This window comes from Syngnathus typhle, linkage group LG16, assembly GCF_033458585.1.
Source record: "Syngnathus typhle isolate RoL2023-S1 ecotype Sweden linkage group LG16, RoL_Styp_1.0, whole genome shotgun sequence".
Lineage (NCBI taxonomy): Eukaryota > Metazoa > Chordata > Actinopteri > Syngnathiformes > Syngnathidae > Syngnathus > Syngnathus typhle.
This window is the reverse complement of record NC_083753.1, coordinates 1,030,068-1,042,791: the sequence shown is the minus strand read 5'-3', so window position 1 is coordinate 1,042,791 and position 12,724 is coordinate 1,030,068. Positions and strand designations below refer to the sequence as shown.

The 12,724-nt window shown below is 38.9% G+C and overlaps 1 protein-coding gene across 1 annotated transcript in view; it reads left to right on the top strand.

The window, feature by feature from the left end:
• Positions 1-12,724, top strand: part of tiam2a (TIAM Rac1 associated GEF 2a) — a 72,552-nt gene that overhangs the window by 1,910 nt on the left and 57,918 nt on the right. The gene's annotated exons all lie outside the window — the stretch shown is intronic.

Genomic DNA, 12,724 nt, shown 5'->3' with positions numbered 1-12,724 from the left:
GAGTAGCACAATTAAAGGATCAGTTGAAGTCATGGACATTCATACAAATTTTACCCTTTATGGGTGAGTACTGACATGTTTTTGCATTTCAATATATTCCTTGAAACCTATAGCAAAAACAAACAGCGGGTTCCCTTCAATAATTAGACAGATAGATTTTAAATTCAGCAATGTCTGTTTGCCACTTCTACTCACACAGCAAAAAACACTCTTTTAAATACGGGAAATAACGTAGGCGGATGCATCAAGGGGTTTGCAAAAATGCAACCCTAACCCTAACCCCCCCCCCCCCCACACACACACACACACACACAAAATGCTCTATCTCTCCACACTCATCTGATATCCAAAATTCTTGCTGTGTTGTCATCAGGTTAAAGTGGCCTTTCCAATCAAACTTTGCATTTTGGAAAATCCTGTCACGTTGCTAATCTAATGTATGAAAACACTTAATTTTGTTAAAACACTTTTTTTTCCCAAGTACTCCTGTTCACAGGCTCTTGATCATACTGTTTACAATACAATACACAAAACCTTGTGTATTTATAACACCAAAATGTAATTATATTTAAGGAAAGTTTCAATGCTAAAATAATATGGAATGCTTTCGGCCAATTCACGGTAATTATAAAACAACAAACAACGGCACGACGTGACAACACATGAGCGCAAAGTACATATTCTCCACCCAGCATATTACATCGCATTGTGGTAGTACACTAAAAGCACACAACCCTAAATTCATGCTCAGCTGTAATTATTAAAAAAAAATCAAAGCGCAATCTGATTTAGCAGGGGTGCACGCGATAAATATTAGAAGAGAAGTCTTAATCTTAATAAGGACAAACACTATAGAAAATGGACGGATAAACAACATAAGATAGAGCAAAGCTGCAGATAGATGCTGGCTGCCTTAATCACCTCTTCACTCAGCACAAGAGCTGAGCCAGCATTTGCTCGCCCTCTATACTTGAAATGGGCCTACATAGGATAAGTAGGAAAACACAAGGCGATTTGAAGATTTATTTCCATATAATTACTACCCGTAAAGCCACACAACATATTTTATGCTCCTAAGCAGATATATCATAAAAATAACAATTTATGGGTCTGTCACAAAGTTTTTACGTAAATCTGTAATACCCCAAAAACCAGCTTAGCAAATAATTTCCATATTGGTCAACAAATATACTACTAAATATATTACTATAGTATATATTATTGGCGTTTTATGAAAATTATGAAAACGTGCTGAAGATAAAAAAACAAGGTCACTTTCAGAATCAGCACAAAAAGTTTACTTGCATCATTGATTAAAAAAATCGTAAAAATCTTGACCGTTTTTAATTTTTTTACACTTTTATTAGTCATTAGGTTCAGTCAAATGTGGCAAGCATCCACCAAATGTGCAATGATGCTCTGGTGCCTTCATTAGTCTACATTACACTCCTTAAATAAACTTGCCAATCATAACTTGGTACGTGAGCAGGTAATTGATGAGGAGCCCTGAGACTTAATTGGAGAGGGAAATGATTCACTGCATTTTCATGACAAGGTGGTGACACAAATGGATGAGAGTCGACTGAGCGAATGAATCAAGGCAGATAGTTAGCATGGATGACGATGTGTAGTTGAGTGATTGTGTTTTAAATCCATCTTGACTGGGGTGGGTGTTTTAAATCTTTCTTGACTGGTGTGGGAGCATTCTCACAGCAGAACAGTCATGGGCCTATTCCATAATCTGACCGTTAGAGGTCAGTGTTGTACCGTTTAGCAGATAGAGCTATTACCTTGAAAGAGATGGCCTCTACACACCAAATTCTTCAGTAGTATGATAAAAAAAAAAAAAAGAACTGCATCACTGGAATAAATCAATCATGTATTTTATCTCTTTGGGAGTTATTTGATAAATGGGATGAGGTTCTTTTAGTAGGAAATATTCCGCAACCTTCTTGTTTTGCTCGCCACAGTCTTAATTGATTCAAGCGTTCGATTAGTTGAGTAACAGCAGCCTGCCATGGTTGCAGTATATCCATATCGTCTTCATTCTTAGTCTGGGGAACAGTTGGGGACATTTGCGGGAGCATCCATCATTGTGTACACGGGAGGGAGGAATCCCCTATCTCAGCTCCAGCAATTATTCATCGCCGTGGGGGTGTTTAAAACGTCCTGCTGGTTTCAAGGAGCTTCTGCTACCATGATCAGTGTTTCCCAAGCCGTACTGAGCCAAAGCACATATTACATGACATAGGAAGAATATCACGGCACACCACTAAAATAAATATGTCACAAAAGTCGATACACAGGTTAATTACCACCTCGCAGATAATCGTTCTGTGTGTCACTATGTCCTTGGTGTAGATTGATAAACGGAGATATATTACTTATTATTAGCAGCAATTTAAAAAGTTTCACTTAATTGGTTTGAAAATGATTACGAATCAAGACTGTACGTTGTTTATTTAGTGACGCATAGTGAGTGACAGGACAATTAAATGATTTTCCATTAGATAGCAGAGGTTGCGTAATTGACCTGTGTAGCCCCGAAATAAAAGTGTGCCATTTTTATTTCAAAAGCGCCTTCAGAAACAGTCTTGTAGACTCGCGGGGGTGTCAAACTCATTCATCATGTGTCATGTCGTAGTTATGGTTTCTTTCAGAGGGCTTTTATCAAATCATATAAATGGATGTCACTCCATCCTATCATTACAAATAATAAGTACACACTGCCCCATTTTTCCAGACTTAGGAGAATCATTATTTTGGAAACGAAAAACATGTTTTTTTTTTCAGCTGGAACAAATTAGTGGCATTTTTATTCAATGCAATGGTGAAATACTGTTTGATAATGATTTGTCACCCAGCCACTTACAGGGCATGGATAGATGAACAAAAATCACACTCACGTTCACACCTAGATGTTTGTTAATATGTTGCAGCAGGAAGCTGGAGTAGCCAGATTAAAAAAAAAAAAACATGCAAGCCTGAGAAGAACATGCCAAAGCCACACAGAAAGGCCCAAACTACGATTCAAACCCAGAACCTCTCAACTCGAAGATTTGCCTTCCACTAATACAACGTGCAGTCAAAATTGGAAACTTAATATCAATTGATTCTTTTGATGAATCCATATTGTGTTAAATACCTATTATGGGATGCCAGTCTTTATACGGCATACTGGTGTAATATAGCCAATTGAGATTGAAGTTCATTGATTTTAATTGAAAAATCCTTCGGGGCATTATAGGGAACATACAATAAAAATGTCACACTTTAGAATTCATTTACTTAGCCAGCTATTACATTTTCAGAATGTTTTCGTAACACTTACCTCCCAAATATGATCTAATTATATCCTCAGCTTTCATTTGTGTCGTTCATGTAATCGTCTTTTGGGGAACATTCAAAAGGTTTTTAACACCGTGTTATGACAGCATGTGTTTGCCAAGCCACTGTGTATTTACATACCAGTGAGTGTGTTTTAATAGTAGCAGTTTAAATGCTTGTCACGAAATACCTCAGCCCTGTTCACATTACTGTTTGTGCGTTGGCAGTGGTTCAGCAGTGGTTGTCACAATGCAACTTGAATCAGTCTCACTTGTGCAAATAGGGTTGCGTACACATTTTAGGACTGCCGGCTGGTAGTTTTGTTAACATTGTTTTAAATATGTTAAAGAAAATAAATAAATAAATAAATAAATAAATAAATAAATAAATAAATAAATAAATAAATAAATGGAAATCTACGGGTTAACCCATGGATGGCGCCTCCCCCCCTCCCCTACTTGCTCATAATAGCTGTATCAAGCAATGAGATTTTGGAAATCTGGACTTTTTTCATTCATTCGTTCATTCGTTCATTCATTCATTCATTCATTCATTCATTTATTTATTTATTTATTTATTTATTTATTTATTTATTTATTTATTTATTTATTATTTTATTTGTGTGTGTGTGTGTGTATATATATATATATATATATATACGTATATATATATATAAAATTCATTTATTTATTTTAATTCCCATCTCAGGTTCTCATAACATGCAGAGTGAGCAAGAGATCACATTGGAGTTCAAAGGTTGTGACTCTTAGGAGACGTGGGAATGAGGCTTTGAACGTGCAGATGAAGTTGTTGTCAAGAAGGCAAAATGCTGATTTTCAGCGTGATTGTTATCCAGATATCAGGGGAGCTTATTAAATGTGGAAAATGTGTGTGTTTCGTGGGGGTGGGGGGGGTGGGGGTTTGAGATGCTGAGCAAGCTTCAACACAACACATAGTGTGTGGAAACGAATGGAGGATGGTGGGGGAGATTTGGGCCCATGAATAAACACATCACCAGGCGGATTTTTACACTCTGCTGCAAAAGGTCTGCTTCACACACCCCCTTTAATAAAGAGCAGACATTTAACGCTCGTTCTCCTCCAGTCTCCATTCATAAGTCTGTCACCGGGTTACAAAACCCTTGTAAAAAGCTGCTTATTAAAAGTCTGACTCAGCGCTGTCTGCAGATGTGACACCTGTTTCATCCGCCCCCCAAAGAACAAGCCTCATTGTTTTCCGTAAAGTGCGATGACTGCGCATCTTACCCCCTTTTAGATGCTAAGAAGAAGGTTTTCCCTCGAGAGTCATCGGCAAGTGTGCGTAATTGCGTTCAATTGAAATTATAGCGAGTTATTCCACACCTCCGCTGAAGTAAAGAATAGATTGGTCCATTTGCGGCCCACAGGCCATACTTGGCCAACCCATGCTATACATACAGCACTAACACCATAATGAGACACGACGTTTCTTATTGCACAGTCCCTCTGCTCTGTAAGAAATATACAATACGTAAACACGACACTGAGGTCATCCAAATATCTCAAACGTCAGTTGGAATCATCTACCAAACTATTACTTTTGTGGAAACCAAAAATATGTCATGTTTGTTGAGCTGTTAAAAGCATTGTCAAAGAGAGCAAGCCATTTAGACGCTTTAGATTATTTTAATTTTTATTATTATTTTAAATTGCAGATCCACATGGGAACTGACCAATAGTATAGATTTTTCCAGAAATATAAAGGTGACCAAATTTTATCAAAATTCACATTTTATCACTAACCTATGCAATGGTACCGTAATTTTCGGACTATAAGTCGCACCGGAGTATAAGTCGCACCAGCCATAAAATGCCCAAAAAAGTGAAAAAAAAACATATATGTATAGAAGTCGCTCCTGAGTATAAGTCGCAATCCCACCCAAACAATGAAAAAAAAACGCAATTTATAGTCCGAAAATTACGGTAGTCTGAATTACGGTGAATGTTTGTATTGGGGATGCACATTGAGCGATTGGAGTGCTGTTGTGGGCAAAACAAACACAGATATGAATGTCCTGATAATGTTGTTCCTTTTGATTTTTTTTATTATTAGTCATAGAAAGTGGACTGGCAGCTGTGGCTGACCTAAATTAAATTCACCTAAATCAATTAAATAAGCTAACTAGCTTTACATTACAATGTGCTGTCCGTCTTAAACATGCTGTTGTTTATGTCAGTTCTGCTTTGCAGAACCCCCAACTTGGGACATTCTCTGTTTTACAGACTGTTTTCTCCTGGCTCGCCACCATCACGTGCGTTTGCAGTGAATTATTCATCTTGTTTGATTAATCGTTGCAGCGCTAAATTTGTAAGCCTCAAATAAAACGATGAAATGAAGGACTGATCAATAAGGGTGAATAGTTCCATTACATCTGTGGTTAGCTTGCAGACTAAAAGGGGCACAAACTAGTCATACCTGGTTTGGGTTTGTAACCACAAAACCACAGCATCATAAATCGAGGTCCTTTATATGAATAAGTCAGTCGCATTTTCATTGTCTGTCATAAAATCATTGTACAAAATGTTGTACACTTTCATTTTTCGATACTTCATTTTGTTGGTGAGGAAAAACAAGTTTTTATGTTTTGCCTGATTTGACCTCAATTCTCATCACTTATTGTGAACAACAGCTACAATATTTATCACTGAGTTAAAACCAATTAGCTCTGAATGATGTGAAGCAATCTTTTTATGATGTTTTTTTTCTTCCACCATTAAATCAGTTTTAAATCATGTAAATTTTTTGGATGCCACTACCGAGAGATTCCTCGTTCTGTTTTTAGATTCTCATAAAAAACGAAAACACCACAAATTAAAGTGACACTGTGACTTTTTCTTACCCCTAAAATAGCAGCTTCTACGATTTATCTTAGCCCATTCATTGAACATGTCACTGAAGGATTTTTGAAACGTGGCCTTAGACGCGAGGGCAGACAGCGTTCATTTGTGAGAGGAAAGTTGTTTGTCAGTGCTAGTTCATGCATGATGGTCTTGCTAACACTTAACTCATTTGGTGTCAGCCATTTTTAGACCTTTCTTTACACGCAAGTCATGCCGCAGTCAGTGTAAACCAGGAATTGACTTGCTAATAGACAAAGAAACACAACCGGCAAACCATATTTTATTCATTTTTTTTTTGTCTTTGCCACTCTAAATAATGATTTGAACCTAAATTCAATTTTATTGTATTTTATTATTTATTTTATTATTTAATTTAAAATACGTTTCAATCTTTGCATTTTCATTTTAGGATATTTATATGCCCATGTTCCTCAAATGAAAATAAATCATTGCGGCCAAGTCTAACAGTAAATATATGTTGCAATTATGTCTTCGAAACTATTATTTATATGACATAAGTCTTTGCTGTTTTTAGTGGAGCATTTAGGTGTGAAACATGTTGACACAAATCTCATCTTCCTTCACACTTGAACACATTTTAACACTGTTGCTGCTAACAAACTTCCCTCCTGCCGCTTCTCCAATCTGTGTGTGTGTTTCTGAACCGTGACGCCTGCTGGTCATTAATAAACATGCTCATAAATGTTTAATCCCCCATCAGTGAGGTGGCAGGGGGACCCTTGTGGGTGATATTGATGATGTTAAGACACACAAATACACACTTACACATGCACATCTTTACATTTGACAATTAATCCACACAGTCTCCCTCATACACAACACCATAGTACACTTTCCTAACTTTTAGGACATATTGTTCTCATACATTTGTACACTCACAAAAGCATTACCAATTATGTTCTTTTCTCTGATTTATTGACACTTAACCTTTCTATTCCGTTACTTTGTGGATGTGTGAGAGAGAGGAAAGTGGAAGACTAAATTTACGGGAAGACTTTAAGCTTTATTTTAAGCGGCTCTGTATGAATATGACATTTACCTTTTAAGAATTACAGTCATTTTATGCAGAGTGCTTCCATTTGCAGGGACTAAAAACAAGGCCTGCTGGTGATTCATATACAGTGATCCCTCGCTCCTTCGCGTTTCGTTAATCGCGGCTTCACTACATCGCAGATTTTTTTTCCAAATTAAAAAAACATTTAAAAGTCAAAATAACACTTCTAAATTGAGGAAACATGTGTCTAACCTTTAGGACAATGTAGTATTGCTCCAAATGTTTGTTTACATTCCTTTAGAAGTCCCTTTTCTCGTGTTAGCACGATCGTAAATTAGCAGCGTTCCGCTAACTGGTTAACCTGCCCACTACTTCTTGTTGGTGACCGTACTTCGCGGATTTCACTTATCGCGGGTGGTTTTTGGAACCATTTATCCGTGATAAACGAGGGATTACTGTATTGAACTTGAGACCGAACACGGACATTTGCCGTCCTGTTAAGCAGAAACACGCTTCCTGTTTCCTTGTCTTTCCGGAACTGAATCCTCTGAGTTCTCCCAAAGAGTGAAGGAAGAAAGGAAGGGACCTCACTGAGAACATTTGTGACGGGTGGCCCCAGCAGAGAGTGCAGTGTGTCAGCGTCTATTGACAGCAGATGCCACTCCAGTGTGTGTGTGTGTGTGTGTGTGTGTGTGTGTGTGTGTGTGTGTTTGGGGGTTGAGAAGTCCGTGACCTATCGACAATGTAGAGGATATTCCCTCTGTGCTCTCTCAGTTGCACTCCTGTCTGTAAATTCCCAGCTGGTCTTGGCATTTTTCCATCTATTCATCCATGTTGTATGCCGCTTGTCCTTGTTAGCGTTGCGACTAAGCTGGAGCCTATCGGCGCTGACTTTACATAATGTTAATGTTGACATGTAATGTGAACCGCTATATGCAGAAAATTATCATAGCTGCTATGGTAATTATGAAGCTTCAAAGGGGTACATTGACAGAGCAGCAACATGCAAGCAGAGCATATGAAGTGCTTATTTCTGGGCAACAACAAATATAACTGGTTCTTAGTAGGGGACTTTCTCTGCCTCTTCTTACTGTTATTCACTTTGCATCTCTTCAAATACAGCAGTGTTGTCCGGCATGTTGCGGCCCCAAAAATGAATGCAGACATTTTCACTTCTTTCTTTTTAATTTATCAGAGCCCTTATGGCCTCTTCTAATGCGATGTGTAAATCACATCTTTCACACCATAGCCTCTGCAAATGAATCGACAAATGAGAAGAGGAGTAATGATGCTGCACCACACCCCTTATGTCTTCCCATCATTACTCTCCTCTCAGTCTTCTTGGAATTTTTACATTCCGTATTATCTTCAAACGGCCACATTTAGTACTCAATTACAGCTAATAATAACCTGAATATATTTATTGAAATGTGCATTTAAAATTTGATAGCAACTAGGGGTCTCACACAAGGATTCACTCAAGCTAAAAATGCAATTTTGAGTTAGTGGCAACAGCAAAATTGGGAGAGATTTGGCAAACCTTTCAAGGGTGCAACCAATATACTCAACTCTGCTATTCATCCCACAAATTCATCATTCTTGCAAATGTGGGACCATTTAAAAATCGACTTTACAAGCTTTTCAGTGGTACAAAGCTTATTGCCACGAAGCATTGTTACTCCCAATAATCTCCCCAAACTTTCTTCAGACTTTTTTGTGGTATGTTTACAAACTAACTACACAGATGCTATTAATTACCATATTGTGGACACATTTTAAACCAATATCACTCTTTGAGTGTTACGACCGTAAAATCTGCTAGCATGGTAAAAACATAACTAAAAACGTCTCTTTTATGGTCAGTGTGGCCCTCATCATACTGCAGAAATCAGAGGCCTAACACAATTCCACAGCCTAAATGGAGAGAGTGGAATATGACTACCACAAAGTGCTCCTAGTACACACACACACGCACACACACCCTCACTCAGCTGCAAAAGGACTGCAGTGGTGCCCAAAACCAGCAGGTTCCCCCTTGTGATGAAATGCACCAAAAAGGTGTTCATTTCAGCCTCTCTCAAGGACAGCTCGGTGCCATAAAGCACTGTGCTCTGTAAAATGTGCATGAATTTAATTTCTACCCAACTCAAACCTCATTAGGCAATAACACGCCTATTATACACAATATAATGCATTGTTGCAACATAGTGTAGAAACAAACCAGACAGTCTAGACATATTTATTCCGGAGGAGTGGAGGGGTATCATCTTTCTAAAAGAGCTTTACTATCCATCCATTATCTGAACCTAAGATACCAGATACAAAGACATGGCCTTCCTGTTAGTGGCTGATTATTTAGTGCCGTGGAGTTCAGAGCTGCGTGTTTCCAAAATAAGCGGATTTTAACAAGGTAGTGTAATTTTAACTGCCCCCTCAACATGGGTGTGAATGTGTTTCGCCATGGGAAGCGAGAAGGTCAAGCGTATGGGAAGCTCGCTCAAAAGGGTCACCGGGCATTTTGTGCATTCAACTACGATCAAATAAAGATCTACTTGGCACATATGTTTTAAAAAAATTATGATTCAGCAAGACCAAAAGTTTATTTTTTCTTATTCTTGAACTTTCACTTCCAAGTTGTTTACAATCCACAGTCTCGTCCTTGTTACCGGTCGCTTTATTCAATTACTAAACATAAGCAGCACAGTGACTGATTACATTTGACTCATTGGAATCAGATTATGCCATTTTCTTTACTGAACTTCACATTGTCATGTGTTCCTTTCTTTCCTTGTTATTCTCAGTACACTCAATTTTAGACGGCAATAATTCAATCGAGTGACCCCGTTTTTGGAGGCGGCAATGTTTAGTTTGTTAAGAGACAAACTGAAAGAACAACAAACAACGGTACTGAAAATAAATGTAACCTGAGTGAGAAGACCTTTCACAACAATGATCAAACTTTATTCTGGGACGATAGTAAAAAATCTGTTTCGCTTGTATTAGTTTGTTTGCTAGGGACTTTGCAGAACGACACAACAGATTTTGCTACTTCACACAGCAGATGGTCATGTATAACTAAGAATATACAGTAAAACTGGGTGGATTTGTGTGATCTCGTAAATGTGTGAGAGTGTGCGAGAAATATGCATGCAACGACTTCAACAAAAATGTATTTAGTTTTAGACACTACAATTGACATTGTAGAACAGCACTGGAGACAAATAGAGTCTTGGACCACCGTTAATAGTTTTAGCACTGCCACGTAAATGGTAATTGCAATGTCATTCAGTAGCGACTGACAAATAAATAACACACAGAGCATCGTCCCTCACTGACAAATGCTAGCCAGGCAGTTAGAGGCAGATTCCAAACGATGAGCCGTGAATCCATCACACATTTCCTCATGCCAATTAATCCACACTGAGACGCTTGACAGCCGGCATGGCTCTATCAATCACTGGGTCCATCAGCTATCACAGAGAACAGTCACTTTCTATTTTACTGGAAATGTAGTTTTTATTTTCATTTGATGACTTTTTTAACACGATCGTTACCCTTCCTACATATTTTTTTTGTCGTTTCATGTTATCCCCTGAGTAAACAAAATTTTGTGTCATCTACAAACTTTTTTTATGTATTGATGACAATGCAAATATTTAAGTGAATTACAAATACCGTATTTTCCGCACTATAAGGCGCACTTAAAAACCTCCAATTTTCTCAAAAGCCGACAGTGCGCCTTACAATCAGGTGCGCCTTATATATGGACCAATATTGAGCCACTACAGCAGGCGTGTCCAAAGTCCAGCCCGCGGGCCAAATGTATATATTTTATATATGGACAAAGTTTTAAAATGGGCCATTCGTTGAAGGTGCACCGTATAATCCGGTGCGCCTTATAGTGCGGAAAATACTGTAACCTCGGTCCCAATACCAAACCTTGTGGAATACCACAGTTAGTCCATAGATTGACAGATGAGTTAAATATGTGGAGATATAAATGTTTCGGAGAAATGAGACGATTGCTCTCGTCTCAAGTCGAGGTCAGCATTGCCACTAGTCAAACTACACACAGTGTTAATAGTGCAGAGCTTCCTCCTCCTCCTCAAAGTGGCATATCGTGGAGCATAATTTTTCAAAGCTGTGCTAGGGTTTTCCTCCATGGCCTTCCTGAACTACCACACCCGAGTTCTTGCCACACCAATCGCCATAGCTGCTTCTGCTTGACCAGCTGGTACCCATCAGCTACCACCGGAGTCTCACAAAAAGGCCCAATAGGATTCTCTCTTCAACTTGACGGCATCCCTCACCGTCTATGATTGCTTTCTATGCACTCGGCTGACCCACTTGGCTCTTCCCACTGGTGGTGAGCCAATGGGAAGGGGAACCCACACTGCCTCTTCGGGCTTTGCCTGGGGTGCAGATCAGGCCACCAAGTAGTGCTCATTAACAATCCTGTCTGGCTCCAGAAGACTTGTTTTTGTATGAGAGAACCCAGCATCCTTTTCTTTGGTCTCACACCTGGGACCTGTTTGCCATAGGTGACCTTGCCAGGGACATAAAGGCTCAGACAACTTAGCTCCCTGGATCATCACCCAAACCCCTAAGGCAGGCGTGTCAAACTCATCTTTTTTTGCGGGCCCCTTTGTAGTCATAGCTTCTTGCGGTGGGCCATTATGACTGTCAACCCAAACAAATGTATGAGCACCTCATATTATGTACAGTAAAAGCTCCCAAACAAACTGACAAATAACTCGTTTTCAAATCAAACGAGTAAAAACTGGTCAAATATTTAAAAAAAAAGATATTAAAAGTGAAGACAATTTGCAATTCTAGTAATGACACGAATTTGATGCACAATTTGTCTTCGCGGGACACAAAATGATGTGGCGGGCCGTATCTGGGCCCCCGGGCCTTGAATTTGACACCTGTGCCCTAAGGTGACAGCTTAGGAAGGAGTAATGAGGCTACACTCTGTAGAAAATAGATAGAATTTAATGACAAATTTACTTGATAAGCTTAAGCACTTTTTTTAGAAAAAAAAATCGCTTACATATAACAGTCTTTCTCTCTGGCACGTACGCACGCGCACACCCATTAGCACCTTGACTCATTCTTCCTTCCCTCAAAGGAGTTCTCAACACCCACCTACTGTCTTCAGGCTTTCCAACTGCCACCACTTTGTTCTGCCCGTACGAGCACTGTAATAGGGTAATAATAGTGTGCAGGCATGTGTGTGAATTGGGTAGATGGTAAGTGATTTTCCTCACCCTTATTGCTATTGTAGACTGAGATCCAGCTATTATTTGGATGGGAAGAGAAGTCTGTCCTTTCCATGGATGTACTTTATGGCTCCTTGTGATAGAAATGTCTGAGACAGTTGGTCAGAAATCTCTTAGGGAGTAATTGTGTAGCGGGCACAAACACACGGAAGCCGATGTGATAGTTTGTGTGATTGCAATCAGACACACCTAGCAACAATTCTTTCAACGTGTCGAAATGA